Raw genomic sequence first — 23,818 nt, forward strand, 5'->3', positions numbered from 1 at the left:
TTGTTTGAAGTTTTATGTTGTTTTATGTTGATTGGTGTTTTATGTTATGTTCGATGTTTATGTTGATTGTTGTTTTATGTTGTTTATGTAGATTGATGGTTTATGTTGTTTTATGTTATGTTTTATTTTTTTTATGTTCATTAATGTTTTATATTATGTTCAATGTTTTATGTTATTTTATGTAATGTTTTATGTTGTTTATGTAGATTGATGGTTTATGTTGTTTTATGTTATGTTCAATGTTTTATGTTGTTTTCTGTTGATTGATGGTTTCCGTTGTTTTATGTTATGTTTTATGTTATTCTATGTTGTTTTATGTTTTATGTTGTTTGAAGTTTTATGTTGTTTTATGTTGATTGGTGTTTTATGTTATGTTCGATGTTTATGTTGATTGTTGTTTTATGTTGTTTATGTAGATTGATGGTTTATGTTGTTTTATGTTATGTTCAATGTTTTATGTTGTTTTCTGTTGATTGATGGTTTCCGTTGTTTTATGTTATGTTTTATGTTATTCTATGTTGTTTTATGTTTTATGTTGTTTGAAGTTTTATGTTGTTTTATGTTGATTGGTGTTTTATGTTATGTTCGATGTTTATGTTGATTGTTGTTTTATGTTGTTTATGTAGATTGATGGTTTTTGTTGTTTTATGTTATGTTTTATTTTTTTTATGTTCATTGATGTTTTATATTATGTTCGATGTTTTATGTTGTTTTATGTAATGTTTTATGTTGTTTTATGTTGATTTATGTTTTATGTTGTTTTATGTTATGTTTTATGTTGTTTTATGTTGTTTTATGTTTTATGTTGTTTTATGTTTGATGGTTTACGTTGTTTTATGTTGATTGATGGTTTCCGTTGTTTTATGTTATGTTTTATGTTATTTTATGTTGTTTTATGTTTTATGTTGTTTGAAGTTTTATGTTGTTTTATGTTGATTGGTGTTTTATGTTATGTTTGATGTTTATGTTGATAGTTGTTTTATGTTGTTTATGTAGATTGATGGTTTATGTTGTTTTATGTTATGTTCAATGTTTTATGTTGTTTTCTGTTGATTGATGGTTTCCGTTGTTTTATGTTATGTTTTATGTTATTCTATGTTGTTTTATGTTTTATGTTGTTTGAAGTTTTATGTTGTTTTATGTTGATTGGTGTTTTATGTTATGTTCGATGTTTATGTTGATTGTTGTTTTATGTTGTTTATGTAGATTGATGGTTTATGTTGTTTTATGTTATGTTTTATGTTGTTTTATGTTGTTTTATGTTGTTTGATGTTTTATGTTGTTTTATGTTGATTGGTGTTTTATGTTCGATGTTTATGTTGATTGTTGTTTTATGTTGTTTATGTTGATGGTTTATGTTGTTTTATGTTGTTTTATTTTTTTTTATGTTCATTGATGTTTTATATTATGTTTGATGTTTTATGTTGTTTTATGTTGTTTTATGATTTATTTTATGTTCTGTTTTATGTTGATTGAAGGTTTATGTTGTTTTATGTTGATTGATGATTTACATTGTTTTATGTTGTTTTATGTTGTTCGATGTTTTATGTTATATGTTTTATGTTGTTTTATGTTTGATGGTTTACATTGTTTTATGTTTTATGTTGTTTTATGCTTTATTTTATGTTCTGTTTTATGTTGTTTTCTGTTGATTGACGGTTTATGTTGTTTTATGTTTTATGTTGTTTTGTTATATGTTTTATGTTGTGTTTTATGTTGTTTTATGTTTTATGTTGTGTTTTATGTTGTTTTATGTTGTTTTATGTTATATGTTTTATGTTGATTGATGGTTTACGTTGTTATATGTTTTGTTTTATGTTGTTTTATGTTGTTTTATGTTTTATGTTCTATGTTATATGTTGTTTTATGTTTGATGGTTTACGTTGTTTTATGTTTTATGTTGTTTTATGCTTTATTTTATGTTCTGTTTTATGTTGTTTTATGTTGATTGATGTTTTATGTTGTTTTATGTTATGTTCAATGTTTTATGTTGTTTTCTGTTGATTGATGGTTTCCGTTGTTTTATGTTATGTTTTATGTTATTCTATGTTGTTTTATGTTTTATGTTGTTTGAAGTTTTATGTTGTTTTATGTTGATTGGTGTTTTATGTTATGTTCGATGTTTATGTTGATTGTTGTTTTATGTTGTCTATGTAGATTGATGGTTTATGTTGTTTTATGTTATGTTTTATTTTTTTTATGTTCATTGATGTTTTATATTATGTTCGATGTTTTATGTTATTTTATGTAATGTTTTATTTTGTTTTATGTTGATTGATGGTTTACGTTGTTTTATGTTATATGTATGTTTTATGTTGTTTTATGTTTTATGTTGTTTTATGTTATATGTATGTTTTATGTTGTTTTATGTTGATTGATGGTTTCCGTTGTTTTATGTTATGTTTTATGTTATTCTATGTTGTTTTATGTTTTAAGTTGTTTGAAGTTTTATGTTGTTTTATGTTGATTGGTGTTTTAAGTTATGTTCGATGTTTATGTTGATTGTTGTTTTATGTTGTTTATGTAGATTGATGGTTTATGTTGTTTTATGTTATGTTTTATTTTTTTTATGTTCATTGATGTTTTATAATATGTTCGATGTTTTATGTTGTTTTATGTAATGTTTTATGTTGTTTTATGTTGATTTAGGTTTTATGTTGTTTTATGTTATGTTTTATGTTGTTTTATGTTGTTTTATGTTTTATGTTGGTTTATCTTTTATGTTTTATGTTGTTTTATGTTGATTGATGGTTTCCGTTGTTTTATGTTATGTTTTATGTTATTTTATGTTGTTTTATGTTTTATGTTGTTTGAAGTTTTATGTTGTTTTATGTTGATTGGTGTTTTATGTTATGTTCGATGTTTATGTTGATAGTTGTTTTATGTTGTTTATGTAGATTGATGGTTTATGTTGTTATATGTTATGTTTTATGTTGTTTTATGTTTTATGTTCTATGTTATATGTTGTTTTATGTTTGATGGTTTACGTTGTTTTATGTTGATTGATGGTTTCCGTTGTTTAATGTTATGTTTTATGTTATTTTATGTTGTTTTATGTTTTATGTTGTTTGAAGTTTTATGTTGTTTTATGTTGATTGGTGTTTTATGTTATGTTCGATGTTTATGTTGATAGTTGTTTTATGTTGTTTATGTAGATTGATGGTTTATGTTGTTTTATGTTATGTTTTATTTTTTTTATGTTCATTGATGTTTTATATTATGTTCGATGTTTTATGTTGTTTTATGTAATGTTTTATGTTGTTTTATGTTGATTTATGTTTTATGTTATGTTTTATGTTGTTTTATGTTGTTTGATGTTTTATGTTGGTTTATCTTTTATGTTTTATGTTGTTTTATGTTGATTGATGGTTTCCGTTGTTTTATGTTATGTTTTATGTTATTTTATGTTGTTTTATGTTTTATGTTGTTTGAAGTTTTATGTTGTTTTATGTTGATTGGTGTTTTATGTTATGTTCGATGTTTATGTTGATAGTTGTTTTATGTTGTTTATGTAGATTGATGGTTTATGTTGTTATATGTTATGTTTTATGTTGTTTTATGTTTTATGTTCTATGTTATATGTTGTTTTATGTTTGATGGTTTACGTTGTTTTATGTTTTATGTTGTTTTATGTTGATTGATGGTTTCCGTTGTTTTATGTTATGTTTTATGTTATTTTATGTTGTTTTATGTTTTATGTTGTTTGAAGTTTTATGTTGTTTTATGTTGATTGGTGTTTTATGTTATGTTCGATGTTTATGTTGATAGTTGTTTTATGTTGTTTATGTAGATTGATGGTTTATGTTGTTATATGTTATGTTTTATGTTGTTTTATGTTTTATGTTCTATGTTATATGTTGTTTTATGTTTGATGGTTTACGTTGTTTTATGTTTTATGTTGTTTTATGTTGATTGATGGTTTCCGTTGTTTTATGTTATGTTTTATGTTATTTTACGTTGTTTTATGTTTTATGTTGTTTGAAGTTTTATGTTGTTTTATGTTGATTGGTGTTTTATGTTATGTTCGATGTTTATGTTGATAGTTGTTTTATGTTGTTTATGTAGATTGATGGTTTATGTTGTTATATGTTATGTTTTATGTTGTTTTATGTTTTATGTTCTATGTTATATGTTGTTTTATGTTTGATGGTTTACGTTGTTTTATGTTTTATGTTGTTTTATGTTGATTGATGGTTTCCGTTGTTTTATGTTATGTTTTATGTTATTTTATGTTGTTTTATGTTTTATGTTGTTTGAAGTTTTATGTTGTTTTATGTTGATTGGTGTTTTATGTTATGTTCGATGTTTATGTTGATAGTTGTTTTATGTTGTTTATGTAGATTGATGGTTTATGTTGTTATATGTTATGTTTTATGTTGTTTTATGTTTTATGTTCTATGTTATATGTTGTTTTATGTTTGATGGTTTACGTTGTTTTATGTTTTATGTTGTTTTATGTTGTTTTATGTTGTTGATGTTTTATGTTGTTTTATGCTTTATATTATGTTCTGTTTTATGTTGATTGATGGTTTACATTGTTTTATGTTATGTTTTATGTTGTTTTATGTTGTTTTATGTTGTTTGATGTTTTATGTTGTTTTATGTTGACTGGAGTTGATTGGTGTTTTATGCTATGTTCGATGTTTATGTTGATTGTTGTTTTATGTTGTTTATGTTGATGGTTTATGTTGTTTTATGTTATGTTTTATTTTTTTTTATGTTCATTGATGTTTTATATTATGTTCGATGTTTTATGTTGTTTTATGTAATGTCTTATGTTGTTTTATGTTGTTTTATGCTTTATTTTAAGTACTGTTTTATGTTGATTGAAGGTTTATGTTGTTTTATGTTGATTGATGGTTTACATTGTTTTATGTTATGTTTTATGTTGTTTTATGTTGTTTGATGTTTTATGTTGTTTTATGTTGATTGGGGTTTTATGTTATGTTCGATGTTTATGTTGATTGTTGTTTTATGTTGTTTATGTTGATGGTTTATGTTGTTTTATGTTATGTTTTATTTTTTTTTATGTTCATTGATGTTTTATATTATGTTTGATGTTTTATGTTGTTTTATGTAATGTTTTATGTTGTTTTATGTTGTTTTATGTTGTTTTATGTTGTTTTATGTTGTTTGATGTTTTATGTTGTTTTATGTTGATTGGTGTTTTATGTTATGTTCGATGTTTATGTTGATTGTTGTTTTATGTTGTTTATGTTGATGGTTTATGTTGTTTTATGTTATGTTTTATTTTTTTTTATGTTCATTGATGTTTTATATTATGTTCGATGTTTTATGTTGTTTTATGTAATGTTTTATTTTGTTTTATGTTATTTTATGCTTTATTTTATGTTCTGTTTTATGTTGATTGAAGGTTTATGTTGTTTTATGTTGATTGATGGTTTACGTTGTTTTATGTTATGTTTTATGTTGTTTTATGTTGTTTTATGTTGTATGTTGGTTTATCTTTTATGTTTTATGTTGTTTTATGTTGATTGATGGTTTCCGTTGTTTTATGTTATGTTTTATGTTATTTTATGTTGTTTTATGTTTTATGTTGTTTGAAGTTTTATGTTGTTTTATGTTGATTGGTGTTTTATGTTATGTTCGATGTTTATGTTGATAGTTGTTTTATGTTGTTTATGTAGATTGATGGTTTATGTTGTTATATGTTATGTTTTATGTTGTTTTATGTTTTATGTTCTATGTTATATGTTGTTTTATGTTTGATGGTTTACGTTGTTTTATGTTGATTGATGGTTTCCGTTGTTTAATGTTATGTTTTATGTTATTTTATGTTGTTTTATGTTTTATGTTGTTTGAAGTTTTATGTTGTTTTATGTTGATTGGTGTTTTATGTTATGTTCGATGTTTATGTTGATAGTTGTTTTATGTTGTTTATGTAGATTGATGGTTTATGTTGTTTTATGTTATGTTTTATTTTTTTTATGTTCATTGATGTTTTATATTATGTTCGATGTTTTATGTTGTTTTATGTAATGTTTTATGTTGTTTTATGTTGATTTATGTTTTATGTTATGTTTTATGTTGTTTTATGTTGTTTGATGTTTTATGTTGGTTTATCTTTTATGTTTTATGTTGTTTTATGTTGATTGATGGTTTCCGTTGTTTTATGTTATGTTTTATGTTATTTTATGTTGTTTTATGTTTTATGTTGTTTGAAGTTTTATGTTGTTTTATGTTGATTGGTGTTTTATGTTATGTTCGATGTTTATGTTGATAGTTGTTTTATGTTGTTTATGTAGATTGATGGTTTATGTTGTTATATGTTATGTTTTATGTTGTTTTATGTTTTATGTTCTATGTTATATGTTGTTTTATGTTTGATGGTTTACGTTGTTTTATGTTTTATGTTGTTTTATGTTGATTGATGGTTTCCGTTGTTTTATGTTATGTTTTATGTTATTTTACGTTGTTTTATGTTTTATGTTGTTTGAAGTTTTATGTTGTTTTATGTTGATTGGTGTTTTATGTTATGTTCGATGTTTATGTTGATAGTTGTTTTATGTTGTTTATGTAGATTGATGGTTTATGTTGTTATATGTTATGTTTTATGTTGTTTTATGTTTTATGTTCTATGTTATATGTTGTTTTATGTTTGATGGTTTACGTTGTTTTATGTTTTATGTTGTTTTATGTTGATTGATGGTTTCCGTTGTTTTATGTTATGTTTTATGTTATTTTATGTTGTTTTATGTTTTATGTTGTTTGAAGTTTTATGTTGTTTTATGTTGATTGGTGTTTTATGTTATGTTCGATGTTTATGTTGATAGTTGTTTTATGTTGTTTATGTAGATTGATGGTTTATGTTGTTATATGTTATGTTTTATGTTGTTTTATGTTTTATGTTCTATGTTATATGTTGTTTTATGTTTGATGGTTTACGTTGTTTTATGTTTTATGTTGTTTTATGTTGTTTTATGTTGTTGATGTTTTATGTTGTTTTATGCTTTATATTATGTTCTGTTTTATGTTGATTGATGGTTTACATTGTTTTATGTTATGTTTTATGTTGTTTTATGTTGTTTTATGTTGTTTGATGTTTTATGTTGTTTTATGTTGACTGGAGTTGATTGGTGTTTTATGCTATGTTCGATGTTTATGTTGATTGTTGTTTTATGTTGTTTATGTTGATGGTTTATGTTGTTTTATGTTATGTTTTATTTTTTTTTATGTTCATTGATGTTTTATATTATGTTCGATGTTTTATGTTGTTTTATGTAATGTCTTATGTTGTTTTATGTTGTTTTATGCTTTATTTTAAGTACTGTTTTATGTTGATTGAAGGTTTATGTTGTTTTATGTTGATTGATGGTTTACATTGTTTTATGTTATGTTTTATGTTGTTTTATGTTGTTTGATGTTTTATGTTGTTTTATGTTGATTGGGGTTTTATGTTATGTTCGATGTTTATGTTGATTGTTGTTTTATGTTGTTTATGTTGATGGTTTATGTTGTTTTATGTTATGTTTTATTTTTTTTTATGTTCATTGATGTTTTATATTATGTTTGATGTTTTATGTTGTTTTATGTAATGTTTTATGTTGTTTTATGTTGTTTTATGTTGTTTTATGTTGTTTTATGTTGTGTGATGTTTTATGTTGTTTTATGTTGATTGGTGTTTTATGTTATGTTCGATGTTTATGTTGATTGTTGTTTTATGTTGTTTATGTTGATGGTTTATGTTGTTTTATGTTATGTTTTATTTTTTTTTATGTTCATTGATGTTTTATATTATGTTTGATGTTTTATGTTGTTTTATGTTGTTTTATGCTTTATTTTATGTTCTGTTTTATGTTGATTGAAGGTTTATGTTGTTTTATGTTGATTGATGATTTACATTGTTTTATGTTGTTTTATGTTGTTTGATGTTTTATGTTATATGTTTTATGTTGTTTTATGTTTGATGGTTTACATTGTTTTATGTTTTATGTTGTTTTATGCTTTATTTTATGTTCTGTCTTATGTTGTTTTATGCTTTATTTTATGTTCTGTTTTATGTTGATTGAAGGTTTATGTTGTTTTATGTTGATTGATGATTTACATTGTTTAATGTTGTTTTATGTTGTTTGATGTTTTATGTTATATGTTTTATGTTGTTTTATGTTGATTGACGTTTTATGTTGTTTTATGTTTTATGTTGTTTTATGTTATATGTTTTATGTTGTTTTATGTTGTTTTATGCTTTATATTATGTTCTGTTTTATGTTGATTGATGGTTTACATTGTTTTATGTTATGTTTTATATTGTTTTATGTTGTTTTATGTTGATTGAAGGTTTATGTTGTTTTATGTTGATTGATGATTTACATTGTTTAATGTTGTTTTATGTTGTTTGATGTTTTATGTTCTGTTTTATGTTGTTTTCTGTTGATTGACGTTTTATGTTGTTTTATGTTTTATGTTGTTTTATGTTATATGTTTTATGTTGTTTTATGTTGTTTTATGCTTTATATTATGTTCTGTTTTATGTTGATTGATGGTTTACATTGTTTTATGTTATGTTTTATGTTGTTTTATGTTGTTTTATGTTGTTTGATGTTTTATGTTGTTTTATGTTGATTGGTGTTGATTGGTGATTTACATTGTTTAATGTTGTTTTATGTTGTTTGATGTTTTATGTTCTGTTTTATGTTGTTTTCTGTTGATTGACGTTTTATGTTGTTTTATGTTTTATGTTGTTTTATGTTATATGTTTTATGTTGTTTTATGTTGTTTTATGCTTTATATTATGTTCTGTTTTATGTTGATTGATGGTTTACATTGTTTTATGTTATGTTTTATGTTGTTTTATGTTGTTTTATGTTGTTTGATGTTTTATGTTGTTTTATGTTGATTGGTGTTGATTGGTGATTTACATTGTTTTATGTTGTTTTATGTTGTTTGATGTTTTATGTTATATGTTTTATGTTGTTTTATGTTTGATGGTTTACATTGTTTTATGTTTTATGTTGTTTTATGCTTTATTTTATGTTCTGTCTTATGTTGTTTTATGCTTTATTTTATGTTCTGTTTTATGTTGATTGAAGGTTTATGTTGTTTTATGTTGATTGATGATTTACATTGTTTAATGTTGTTTTATGTTGTTTGATGTTTTATGTTATATGTTTTATGTTGTTTTATGTTTGATGGTTTACATTGTTTTATGTTTTATGTTGTTTTATGCTTTATTTTATGTTCTGTTTTATGTTGTTTTATGCTTTATTTTATGTTCTGTTTTATGTTGTTTTCTGTTGATTGACGTTTTATGTTGTTTTATGTTTTATGTTGTTTTATGTTATATGTTTTATGTTGTTTTATGTTGTTTTATGCTTTATATTATGTTCTGTTTTATGTTGATTGATGGTTTACATTGTTTTATGTTATGTTTTATGTTGTTTTATGTTGTTTTATGTTGTTTGATGTTTTATGTTGTTTTATGTTGATTGGTGTTGATTGGTGTTTTATGCTATGTTCGATGTTTATGTTGATTGTTGTTTTATGTTGTTTATGTTGATGGTTTATGTTGTTTTATGTTATGTTTTATTTTTTTTTATGTTCATTGATGTTTTATATTATGTTCAATGTTTTATGTTGTTTTATGTAATGTTTTATGTTGTTTTATGTTGTTTTATGCTTTATTTTAATGTTGATTGAAGGTTTATGTTGTTTTATGTTGATTGATGGTTTACATTGTTTTATGTTATGTTTTATGTTGTTTTATGTTGTTTGATGTTTTATGTTGTTTTATGTTGATTGGTGTTTTATGTTATGTTCGATGTTTATGTTTTATGTTGTTTTATGTTGTTTATGTTGATGGTTTATGTTGTTTTATGTTATGTTTTATTTTTTTTTATGTTCATTGATGTTTTATATTATGTCTGATGTTTTATGTTGTTTTATGTTGTTTTATGCTTTATTTTATGTTCTGTTTTATGTTGATTGAAGGTTTATGTTGTTTTATGTTGATTGATGATTTACATTGTTTTATGTTATGTTTTATGTTGTTTGATGTTTTATGTTGTTTTATGTTGTTTTATGTAATGTTTTATGTTGTTTTATGTTGTTTTATGCTTTATTTTATGTTCTGTTTTATGTTGATTGAAGGTTTATGTTGTTTTATGTTGATTGATGATTTACATTGTTTTATGTTATGTTTTATGTTGTTTTATGTTGTTTTATGTTGTTTTATGTTGTTTGATATTTTATGTTGTGTTTTATGTTGTTTTATGTTGTTTTATGTTATATGTTTTATGTTGATTGATGGTTTACGTTGTTATATGTTATGTTTTATGTTGTTTTATGTTGTTTTATGTTTTATATTCTATGTTTTATGTTGTTTTATGTTTGATGGTTTACGTTGTTTTATGTTTTATGTTGTTTTATGTTGTTTTATGTTGTTGATGTTTTATGTTGTTTTATGTTGTTTTATGCTTTATATTATGTTCTGTTTTATGTTGATTGATGGTTTACATTGTTTTATGTTATGTTTTATGTTGTTTTATGTTGTTTTATGTTGTTTTATGTTGTTTGATGTTGTTTGATGTTTTATGTTGTTTTATGTTGATTGGTGTTGATTGGTGTTTTATGTTATGTTCGATGTTTATGTTGATTGTTGTTTTATGTTGTTTATATTGATGGTTTATGTTGTTTTATGTTATGTTTTATTTTTTTTTATGTTCATTGATGTTTTATATTATGTTCGATGTTTTATGTTGTTTTATGTAATGTCTTATGTTGTTTTATGTTGTTTTATGCTTTATTTTAAGTACTGTTTTATGTTGATTGAAGGTTTATGTTGTTTTATGTTGATTGATGGTTTACATTGTTTTATGTTATGTTTTATGTTGTTTTATGTTGTTTGATGTTTTATGTTGTTTTATGTTGATTGGGGTTTTATGTTATGTTCGATGTTTATGTTGATTGTTGTTTTATGTTGTTTATGTTGATGGTTTATGTTGTTTTATGTTATGTTTTATTTTTTTTTATGTTCATTGATGTTTTATATTATGTTTGATGTTTTATGTTGTTTTATGTAATGTTTTATGTTGTTTTATGTTGTTTTATGTTGTTTTATGTTGTTTTATGTTGTTTGATGTTTTATGTTGTTTTATGTTGATTGGTGTTTTATGTTATGTTCGATGTTTATGTTGATTGTTGTTTTATGTTGTTTATGTTGATGGTTTATGTTGTTTTATGTTATGTTTTATTTTTTTTTATGTTCATTGATGTTTTATATTATGTTCGATGTTTTATGTTGTTTTATGTAATGTTTTATTTTGTTTTATGTTATTTTATGCTTTATTTTATGTTCTGTTTTATGTTGATTGAAGGTTTATGTTGTTTTATGTTGATTGATGGTTTACGTTGTTTTATGTTATGTTTTATGTTGTTTTATGTTGTTTTATGTTGTTTTATGTTGTTTGATGTTTTATGTTGTTTTATGTTGATTGGTGTTTTATGTTATGTTCGATGTTTATGTTGATTGTTGTTTTATGTTGTTTATGTTGATGGTTTATGTTGTTTTATGTTATGTTTTATTTTTTTTTATGTTCATTGATGTTTTATATTATGTTTGATGTTTTATGTTGTTTTATGTTGTTTTATGCTTTATTTTATGTTCTGTTTTATGTTGATTGAAGGTTTATGTTGTTTTATGTTGATTGATGATTTACATTGTTTTATGTTATTTTATGTTGTTTGATGTTTTATGTTATATGTTTTATGTTGTTTTATGTTTGATGGTTTACATTGTTTTATGTTTTATGTTGTTTTATGTTGATTGACGGTTTATGTTGTTTTATGTTTTATGTTGTTTTATGTTATATGTTTTATGTTGTTTTATGTTGTTTTATGCTTTATATTATGTTCTGTTTTATGTTGATTGATGATTTACATTGTTTTATGTTGTTTTATGTTGTTTTATGTTGTTTGATGTTTTATGTTGTTTTATGTTTATTGGTGTTGATTGGTGTTTTATGCTATGTTCGATGTTTATGTTGATTGTTGTTTTATGTTGTTTATGTTGATGGTTTATGTTGTTTTATGTTATGTTTTATTTTTTTTTATGTTCATTGATGTTTTATATTATGTTCGATGTTTTATGTTGTTTTATGTAATGTTTTATGTTGTTTTATGTTGTTTAATGCTTTATTTTAAGTACTGTTTTATGTTGATTGAAGGTTTATGTTGTTTTATGTTGATTGATGGTTTCCGTTGTTTTATGTTATGTTTTATGTTGTTTTATGTTGTTTGATGTTTTATGTTGTTTTATGTTGATTGGTGTTTTATGTTATGTTCGATGTTTATGTTGATTGTTGTTTTATGTTGTTTATGTTGATGGTTTATGTTGTTTTATGTTTTATTTTTTTTTATGTTCATTGATGTTTTATATTATGTTCGATGTTTTATGTTGTTTTATGTAATGTTTTATGTTGTTTTATGTTGTTTTATGTTGTTTTATGTTGATTGGTGTTTTATGTTATGTTCGATGTTTATGTTGATTGTTGTTTTATGTTGTTTATGTTGATGGTTTATGTTGTTTTATGTTATGTTTTATTTTTTTTTATGTTCATTGATGTTTTATATTATGTTCGATGTTTTATGTTGTTTTATGTAATGTTTTATTTTGTTTTATGTTGTTTTATGCTTTATTTTATGTTCTGTTTTATGTTGATTGAAGGTTTATGTTGTTTTATGTTGATTGATGATTTACATTGTTTTATGTTGTTTTATGTTGTTTGATGTTTTATGTTATATGTTTTATGTTGTTTTATGTTTGATGGTTTACATTGTTTTATGTTTTATGTTGTTTTATGCTTTATTTTATGTTCTGTTTTATGTTGTTTTCTGTTGATTGACGGTTTATGTTGTTTTATGTTTTATGTTTTTTTATGTTATATGTTTTATGTTGTGTTTTATGTTGTTTTATGTTGTTTTATGTTTTATGTTGTGTTTTATGTTGTTTTATGTTTTATGTTGTGTTTTATGTTGTTTTATGTTGTTTTATGTTATATGTTTTATGTTGATTGATGGTTTACGTTGTTATATGTTATGTTTTATGTTGTTTTATGTTGTTTTATGTTTTATGTTCTATGTTATATGTTGTTTTATGTTTGATGGTTTACGTTGTTTTATGTTTTATGTTGTTTTATGCTTTATTTTATGTTCTGTTTTATGTTGTTTTATGTTGATTGATGTTTTATGTTGTTTTATGTTATGTTCAATGTTTTATGTTGTTTTCTGTTGATTGATGGTTTCGGTTGTTTTATGTTATGTTTTATGTTATTCTATGTTGTTTTATGTTTTATGTTGTTTGAAGTTTTATGTTGTTTTACGTTGATTGGTGTTTTATGTTATGTTCGATGTTTATGTTGATTGTTGTTTTATGTTGTTTATGTAGATTGATGGTTTATGTTGTTTTATGTTATGTTTTATTTTTTTTATGTTCATTAATGTTTTATATTATGTTCAATGTTTTATGTTATTTTATGTAATGTTTTATGTTGTTTTATGTTGATTGATGGTTTACGTTGTTTTATGTTATGTTTTATGTTGTTTTATGTTGTTTTATGTTGTTTTATGTTGTTTTATGTTGTTTGATGTTTTATGTTGTTTTATGTTGATTGGTGTTTTATGTTATGTTCGATGTTTATGTTGATTGTTGTTTTATGTTGTTTATGTTGATGGTTTATGTTGTTTTATGTTATGTTTTATTTTTTTTTATGTTCATTGATGTTTTATATTATGTTTGATGTTTTATGTTGTTTTATGTTGTTTTATGCTTTATTTTATGTTCTGTTTTATGTTGATTGAAGGTTTATGTTGTTTTATGTTGTTCGATGTTTTATGTTATATGTTTTATGTTGTTTTATGTTTTATGTTGTTTTATGTTATGTTTTATTTTTTTTATGTTCATTAATGTTTTATATTATGTTCAATGTTTTATGTTATATTATGTAATGTTTTATGTTGTTTTATGTTGATTGATGGTTTACGTTGTTTTATGTTATGTTTTATGTTGTTTTATGTTGTTTTATGTTGTTTTATGTTGTTTTATGTTTTTTGATGTTTTATGTTGTTTTATGTTGATTGGTGTTTTATGTTATGTTCGATGTTTATGTTGATTGTTGTTTTATGTTGTTTATGTTGATAGTTTATGTTGTTTTATGTTATGTTTTATTTTTTTTTATGTTCATTGATGTTTTATATTATGTTTGATGTTTTATGTTGTTTTATGTTGTTTTATGCTTTATTTTATGTTCTGTTTTATGTTGATTGAAGGTTTATGTTGTTTTATGTTGATTGATGATTTACATTGTTTTATGTTGATTTATGTTGTTCGATGTTTTATGTTATATGTTTTATGTTGTGTTTTATGTTGTTTTATGTTGTTTTATGTTTTATGTTGTGTTTTATGTTGTTTTATTTTATGTTCTGTTTTATGTTGTTTTATGTTGATTGATGTTTTATGTTGTTTTATGTTATGTTCAATGTTTTATGTTGTTTTCTGTTGATTGATGGTTTCCGTTGTTTTATGTTATGTTTTATGTTGTTTGAAGTTTTATGTTGTTTTATGTTGATTGGTGTTTTATGTTATGTTCGATGTTTATGTTGATTGTTGTTTTATGTTGTTTATGTAGATTGATGGTTTATGTTGTTTTATGTTATGTTTTATTTTTTTTATGTTCATTGATGTTTTATATTATGTTTGATGTTTTATGTTGTTTTATGTTGTTTTATGTTGTTTTATGTTGATTGATGATTTACATTGTTTTATGTTGTTTTATGTTGTTCGATGTTTTGTTATATGTTTTATGTTGTTTTATGTTGTTCGATGTTTTATGTTATATGTTTTATGTTGTTTTATGTTTTATGTTGTTTTATGTTATATGTTTTATGTTGTGTTTTATGTTGTTTTATGTTTTATGTTGTGTTTTATGTTGTTTTATGTTGTTTTTTGTTATATGTTTTATGTTGATTGATGGTTTACGTTGTTATATGTTCTGTTTTATGTTGTTTTTGTTGTTGGTTTATGTTGTTTTATGTTATGTTTTATTTTTTTTAATGTTCATTGATGTTTTATATTATGTTCGATGTTTTATGTTGTTTTATGTAATGTCTTATGTTGTTTTATGTTGTTTTATGCTTTATTTTAAGTACTGTTTTATGTTGATTGAAGGTTTATGTTGTTTTATGTTGATTGATGGTTTACATTGTTTTATGTTATGTTTTATGTTGTTTTATGTTGTTTGATGTTTTATGTTGTTTTCTGTTGATTGGTGTTTTATGTTATGTTCGATGTTTATGTTGATTGTTGTTTTATGTTGTTTATGTTGATGGTTTATGTTGTTTTATGTTATGTTTTATTTTTTTTTATGTTCATTGATGTTTTATATTATGTTTGATGTTTTATGTTGTTTTATGTTGTTTTATGCTTTATTTTATGTTCTGTTTTATGTTGATTGAAGGTTTATGTTGTTTTATGTTGATTGATGATTTACATTGTTTTATGTTGTTTTATGTTGTTTGATGTTTTATGTTATATGTTTTATGTTGTTTTATGTTTGATGGTTTACATTGTTTTATGTTTTATGTTGTTTTATGCTTTATTTTATGTTCTGTTTTATGTTGTTTTCTGTTGATTGACGGTTTATGTTGTTTTATGTTTTATGTTGTTTTATGTTATATGTTTTATGTTGTTTTATGTTGTTTTATGCTTTATATTATGTTCTGTTTTATGTTGATTGATGGTTTACATTGTTTTATGTTATGTTTTATGTTGTTTTATGTTGTTTTATGTTGTTTTATGTTGTTTGATGTTTTATGTTGTTTTATGTTTATTGGTGTTGATTGGTGTTTTATGCTATGTTCGATGTTTATGTTGATAGTTGTTTTATGTTGTTTATGTTGATGGTTTATGTTGTTTTATGTTATGTTTTATTTTTTTTTATGTTCATTGATGTTTTATATTATGTTCGATGTTTTATGTTGTTTTATGTAATGTTTTATGTTGTTTTATGCTTTATTTTAAGTACTGTTTTATGTTGATTGAAGGTTTATGTTGTTTTATGTTGATTGATGGTTTCCGTTGTTTTATGTTATGTTTTATGTTGTTTTATGTTGTTTGATGTTTTATGTTGTTTTATGTTGATTGGTGTTTTATGTTATGTTCGATGTTTATGTTGATTGTTGTTTTATGTTGTTTATGTTGATGGTTTATGTTGTTTTATGTTTTATTTTTTTATATGTTCATTGATGTTTTATATTATGTTCGATGTTTTATGTTGTTTTATGTAATGTTTTATGTTGTTTTATGTTGTTTTATGTTGTTTTATGTTGATTGGTGTTTTATGTTATGTTCGATGTTTATGTTGATTGTTGTTTTATGTTGTTTATGTTGATGGTTTATGTTGTTTTATGTTATGTTTTATTTTTTTTTATGTTCATTGATGTTTTATATTATGTTCGATGTTTTATGTTGTTTTATGTAATGTTTTATTTTGTTTTATGTTGATTGATGGTTTACGTTGTTTTATGTTATGTTTTATGTTGTTTTATGTTGTTTTATGTTGTTTGATGTTTTATGTTGTTTTATGTTGATTGGTGTTTTATGTTTTGTTCGATGTTTATGTTGATTGTTGTTTTATGTTGTTTATGTTGATAGTTTATGTTGTTTTATGTTATTTTTTATTTTTTTTTATGTTCATTGATGTTTTATATTATGTTTGATGTTTTATGTTGTTTTATGTTGTTTTATGCTTTATTTTATGTTCTGTTTTATGTTGATTGAAGGTTTATGTTGTTTTATGTTGATTGATGATTTACATTGTTTTATGTTGATTTATGTTGTTCGATGTTTTATGTTATATGTTTTATGTTGTGTTTTATGTTGTTTTATGTTGTTTTATGTTTTATGTTGTGTTTTATGTTGTTTTATTTTATGTTCTGTTTTATGTTGTTTTATGTTGATTGATGTTTTATGTTGTTTTATGTTATGTTCAATGTTTTATGTTGTTTTCTGTTGATTGATGGTTTCCGTTGTTTTATGTTATGTTTTATGTTGTTTGAAGTTTTATGTTGTTTTATGTTGATTGGTGTTTTATGTTATGTTCGATGTTTATGTTGATTGTTGTTTTATGTTGTTTATGTAGATTGATGGTTTATGTTGTTTTATGTTATGTTTTATTTTTTTTATGTTCATTAATGTTTTATATTATGTTCAATGTTTTATGTTATTTTATGTAATGTTTTATGTTGTTTTATGTTGATTGATGGTTTATGTTGTTTTATGTTATGTTTTATGTTGTTTTATGTTGTTTTATGTTGTTTGATGTTTTATGTTGTTTTATGTTGATTGGTGTTTTATGTTATGTTCGATGTTTATGTTGATTGTTGTTTTATGTTGTTTATGTTGATGGTTTATGTTGTTTTATGTTATGTTTTATTTTTTTTTATGTTCATTGATGTTTTATATTATGTTTGATGTTTTATGTTGTTTTATGTTGTTTTATGCTTTATTTTATGTTCTGTTTTATGTTGATTGAAGGTTTATGTTGTTTTATGTTGATTGATGATTTACATTGTTTTATGTTGTTTTATGTTGTTCGATGTTTTATGTTATATGTTTTATGTTGTTTTATGTTGTTCGATGTTTTATGTTATATGTTTTATGTTGTTTTATGTTTTATGTTGTTTTATGTTATATGTTTTATGTTGTGTTTTATGTTGTTTTATGTTTTATGTTGTGTTTTATGTTGTTTTATGTTGTTTTTTGTTATATGTTTTATGTTGATTGATGGTTTACGTTGTTATATGTTCTGTTTTATGTTGTTTTATGTTGTTTTATGTTGTTTTATGTTTTATGTTCTATGTTATATGTTGTTTTATGTTTGATGGTTTACGTTGTTTTATGTTTTATGTTGTTTTATGCTTTATGTTCTATGTTATATGTTGTTTTATGTTTGAAGGTTTATGTTGTTTTATGTTGATTGATGATTTACATTGTTTTATGTTGTTTTATGTTGTTTGATGTTTTATGTTATATGTTTTATGTTGTTTTATGTTTGATGGTTTACATTGTTTTATGTTTTATGTTGTTTTATGCTTTATTTTATGTTCTGTTTTATGTTGTTTTCTGTTGATTGACGGTTTATGTTGTTTTATGTTTTATGTTGTTTTATGTTATGTTTTATGTTGTGTTTTATGTTGTTTTATGTTTTATGTTGTGTTTTATGTTGTTTTATGTTGTTTTATGTTATGTTCAATGTTTTATGTTGTTTTCTGTTGATTGATGGTTTCGGTTGTTTTATGTTATGTTTTATGTTATTCTATGTTGTTTTATGTTTTATGTTGTTTGAAGTTTTATGTTGTTTTATGTTGATTGGTGTTTTATGTTATGTTCGATGTTTATGTTGATTGTTGTTTTATGTTGTTTATGTAGATTGATGGTTTATGTTGTTTTATGTTATGTTTTATTTTTTTTATGTTCATTAATGTTTTATATTATGTTCAATGTTTTATGTTATTTTATGTAATGTTTTATGTTGTTTTATGTTGATTGATGGTTTACGTTGTTTTATGTTATGTTTTATGTTGTTTGAAGTTTTATGTTGTTTTATGTTGTTTTATGTTTTATGTTGTTTTATGTTGATTGGTGTTTTATGTTATGTTCGATGTTTATGTTGATTGTTGTTTTATGTTGTTTATGTTGATGGTTTATGTTGTTTTATGTTATGTTTTATTTTTTTTTATGTTCATTGATGTTTTATATTATGTTTGATGTTTTATGTTGTTTTATGTTGTTTTATGCTTTATTTTATGTTCTGTTTTATGTTGATTGAAGGTTTATGTTGTTTTATGTTGTTCGATGTTTTATGTTATATGTTTTATGTTGTTTTATGTTTTATGTTGTTTTATGTTATGTTTTATTTTTTTTATGTTCATTAATGTTTTATATTATGTTCAATGTTTTATGTTATATTATGTAATGTTTTATGTTGTTTTATGTTGATTGATGGTTTACGTTGTTTTATGTTATGTTTTATGTTGTTTTATGTTGTTTTATGTTGTTTGATGTTTTATGTTGTTTTATGTTGATTGGTGTTTTATGTTATGTTCGATGTTTATGTTGTTTTATGTTGTTTTATGCTTTATTTTATGTTCTGTTTTATGTTGATTGAAGGTTTATGTTGTTTTATGTTGATTGATGATTTACATTGTTTTATGTTGATTTATGTTGTTCGATGTTTTATGTTATATGTTTTATGTTGTGTTTTATGTTGTTTTATGTTGTTTTATGTTTTATGTTGTGTTTTATGTTGTTTTATTTTATGTTCTGTTTTATGTTGTTTTATGTTGATTGATGTTTTATGTTGTTTTATGTTATGTTCAATGTTTTATGTTGTTTTCTGTTGATTGATGGTTTCCGTTGTTTTATGTTATGTTTTATGTTGTTTGAAGTTTTATGTTGTTTTATGTTGATTGGTGTTTTATGTTATGTTCGATGTTTATGTTGATTGTTGTTTTATGTTGTTTATGTAGATTGATGGTTTATGTTGTTTTATGTTATGTTTTATTTTTTTTATGTTCATTAATGTTTTATATTATGTTCAATGTTTTATGTTATTTTATGTAATGTTTTATGTTGTTTTATGTTGATTGATGGTTTACGTTGTTTTATGTTATGTTTTATGTTGTTTTATGTTGTTTTATGTTTTATGTTGTGTTTTATGTTGTTTTATTTTATGTTCTGTTTTATGTTGTTTTATGTTGATTGATGTTTTATGTTGTTTTATGTTATGTTCAATGTTTTATGTTGTTTTCTGTTGATTGATGGTTTCCGTTGTTTTATGTTATGTTTTATGTTGTTTGAAGTTTTATGTTGTTTTATGTTGATTGGTGTTTTATGTTATGTTCGATGTTTATGTTGATTGTTGTTTTATGTTGTTTATGTAGATTGATGGTTTATGTTGTTTTATGTTATGTTTTATTTTTTTTATGTTCATTAATGTTTTATATTATGTTCAATGTTTTATGTTATTTTATGTAATGTTTTATGTTGTTTTATGTTGATTGATGGTTTACGTTGTTTTATGTTATGTTTTATGTTGTTTTATGTTGTTTTATGTTGTTTGATGTTTTATGTTGTTTTATGTTGATTGGTGTTTTATGTTATGTTCGATGTTTATGTTGATTGTTGTTTTATGTTGTTTATGTTGATAGTTTATGTTGTTTTATGTTATGTTTTATTTTTTTTTATGTTCATTGATGTTTTATATTATGTTTGATGTTTTATGTTGTTTTATGTTGTTTTATGCTTTATTTTATGTTCTGTTTTATGTTGATTGAAGGTTTATGTTGTTTTATGTTGATTGATGATTTACATTGTTTTATGTTGATTTATGTTGTTCGATGTTTTATGTTATATGTTTTATGTTGTGTTTTATGTTGTTTTATATTGTTTTATGTTTTATGTTGTGTTTTATGTTGTTTTATTTTATGTTCTGTTTTATGTTGTTTTATGTTGATTGATGTTTTATGTTGTTTTATGTTATGTTCAATGTTTTATGTTGTTTTCTGTTGATTGATGGTTTCCGTTGTTTTATGTTATGTTTTATGTTGTTTGAAGTTTTATGTTGTTTTATGTTGATTGGTGTTTTATGTTATGTTCGATGTTTATGTTGATTGTTGTTTTATGTTGTTTATGTAGATTGATGGTTTATGTTGTTTTATGTTATGTTTTATTTTTTTTATGTTCATTAATGTTTTATATTATGTTCAATGTTTTATGTTATATTATGTAATGTTTTATGTTGTTTTATGTTGATTGATGGTTTACGTTGTTTTATGTTATGTTTTATGTTGTTTTATGTTGTTTTATGTTGTTTGATGTTTTATGTTGTTTTATGTTGATTGGTGTTTTATGTTATGTTCGATGTTTATGTTGATTGTTGTTTTATGTTGTTTATGTTGATAGTTTATGTTGTTTTATGTTATGTTTTATTTTTTTTTATGTTCATTGATGTTTTATATTATGTTTGATGTTTTATGTTGTTTTATGTTGTTTTATGCTTTATTTTATGTTCTGTTTTATGTTGATTGAAGGTTTATGTTGTTTTATGTTGATTGATGATTTACATTGTTTTATGTTGATTTATGTTGTTCGATGTTTTATGTTATATGTTTTATGTTGTGTTTTATGTTGTTTTATATTGTTTTATGTTTTATGTTGTGTTTTATGTTGTTTTATTTTATGTTCTGTTTTATGTTGTTTTATGTTGATTGATGTTTTATGTTGTTTTATGTTATGTTCAATGTTTTATGTTGTTTTCTGTTGATTGATGGTTTCCGTTGTTTTATGTTATGTTTTATGTTGTTTGAAGTTTTATGTTGTTTTATGTTGATTGGTGTTTTATGTTATGTTCGATGTTTATGTTGATTGTTGTTTTATGTTGTTTATGTAGATTGATGGTTTATGTTGTTTTATGTTATGTTTTATTTTTTTTATGTTCATTAATGTTTTATATTATGTTCAATGTTTTATGTTATTTTATGTAATGTTTTATGTTGTTTTATGTTGATTGATGGTTTATGTTGTTTTATGTTATGTTTTATGTTGTTTTATGTTGTTTTATGTTGTTTGATGTTTTATGTTGTTTTATGTTGATTGGTGTTTTATGTTATGTTCGATGTTTATGTTGATTGTTGTTTTATGTTGTTTATGTTGATGGTTTATGTTGTTTTATGTTATGTTTTATTTTTTTTTATGTTCATTGATGTTTTATATTATGTTTGATGTTTTATGTTGTTTTATGTTGTTTTATGCTTTATTTTATGTTCTGTTTTATGTTGATTGAAGGTTTATGTTGTTTTATGTTGATTGATGATTTACATTGTTTTATGTTGTTTTATGTTGTTCGATGTTTTATGTTATATGTTTTATGTTGTTTTATGTTGTTCGATGTTTTATGTTATATGTTTTATGTTGTTTTATGTTTTATGTTGTTTTATGTTATATGTTTTATGTTGTGTTTTATGTTGTTTTATGTTTTATGTTGTGTTTTATGTTGTTTTATGTTGTTTTTTTTATATGTTTTATGTTGATTGATGGTTTACGTTGTTATATGTTCTGTTTTATGTTGTTTTATGTTGTTTTATGTTGTTTTATGTTGTTTTATGTTTTATGTTCTATGTTATATGTTGTTTTATGTTTGATGGTTTACGTTGTTTTATGTTTTATGTTGTTTTATGCTTTATGTTCTATGTTATATGTTGTTTTATGTTTGAAGGTTTATGTTGTTTTATGTTGATTGATGATTTACATTGTTTTATGTTGTTTTATGTTGTTTGATGTTTTATGTTATATGTTTTATGTTGTTTTATGTTTGATGGTTTACATTGTTTTATGTTTTATGTTGTTTTATGCTTTATTTTATGTTCTGTTTTATGTTGTTTTCTGTTGATTGACGGTTTATGTTGTTTTATGTTTTATGTTGTTTTATGTTATATGTTTTATGTTGTGTTTTATGTTGTTTTATGTTTTATGTTGTGTTTTATGTTGTTTTATGTTTTATGTTGTGTTTTATGTTGTTTTATGTTGTTTTATGTTATGTTCAATGTTTTATGTTGTTTTCTGTTGATTGATGGTTTCGGTTGTTTTATGTTATGTTTTATGTTATTCTATGTTGTTTTATGTTTTATGTTGTTTAAAGTTTTATGTTGTTTTATGTTGATTGGTGTTTTATGTTATGTTCGATGTTTATGTTGATTGTTGTTTTATGTTGTTTATGTAGATTGATGGTTTATGTTGTTTTATGTTATGTTTTATTTTTTTTATGTTCATTAATGTTTTATATTATGTTCAATGTTTTATGTTATTTTATGTAATGTTTTATGTTGTTTTATGTTGATTGATGGTTTACGTTGTTTTATGTTATGTTTTATGTTGTTTTATGTTGTTTTATGTTGTTTGATGTTTTATGTTGTTTTATGTTGATTGGTGTTTTATGTTATGTTCGATGTTTATGTTGATTGTTGTTTTATGTTGTTTATGTTGATGGTTTATGTTGTTTTATGTTATGTTTTATTTTTTTTTATGTTCATTGATGTTTTATATTATGTTTGATGTTTTATGTTGTTTTATGTTGTTTTATGCTTTATTTTATGTTCTGTTTTATGTTGATTGAAGGTTTATGTTGTTTTATGTTGTTCGATGTTTTATGTTATATGTTTTATGTTGTTTTATGTTTTATGTTGTTTTATGTTATGTTTTATTTTTTTTATGTTCATTAATGTTTTATATTATGTTCAATGTTTTATGTTATATTATGTAATGTTTTATGTTGTTTTATGTTGATTGATGGTTTACGTTGTTTTATGTTATGTTTTATGTTGTTTTATGTTGTTTTATGTTGTTTGATGTTTTATGTTGTTTTATGTTGATTGGTGTTTTATGTTATGTTCGATGTTTATGTTGTTTTATGTTGTTTTATGCTTTATTTTATGTTCTGTTTTATGTTGATTGAAGGTTTATGTTGTTTTATGTTGATTGATGATTTACATTGTTTTATGTTGATTTATGTTGTTCGATGTTTTATGTTATATGTTTTATGTTGTGTTTTATGTTGTTTTATGTTTTATGTTGTGTTTTATGTTGTTTTATTTTATGTTCTGTTTTATGTTGTTTTATGTTGATTGATGTTTTATGTTGTTTTATGTTATGTTCAATGTTTTATGTTGTTTTCTGTTGATTGATGGTTTCCGTTGTTTTATGTTATGTTTTATGTTGTTTGAAGTTTTATGTTGTTTTATGTTGATT

This window comes from Taudactylus pleione, unplaced genomic scaffold (assembly GCF_031769625.1).
Source record: "Taudactylus pleione unplaced genomic scaffold, aTauple2 ptg000253l, whole genome shotgun sequence".
Classification (NCBI taxonomy): Eukaryota; Metazoa; Chordata; class Amphibia; order Anura; family Myobatrachidae; genus Taudactylus; species Taudactylus pleione.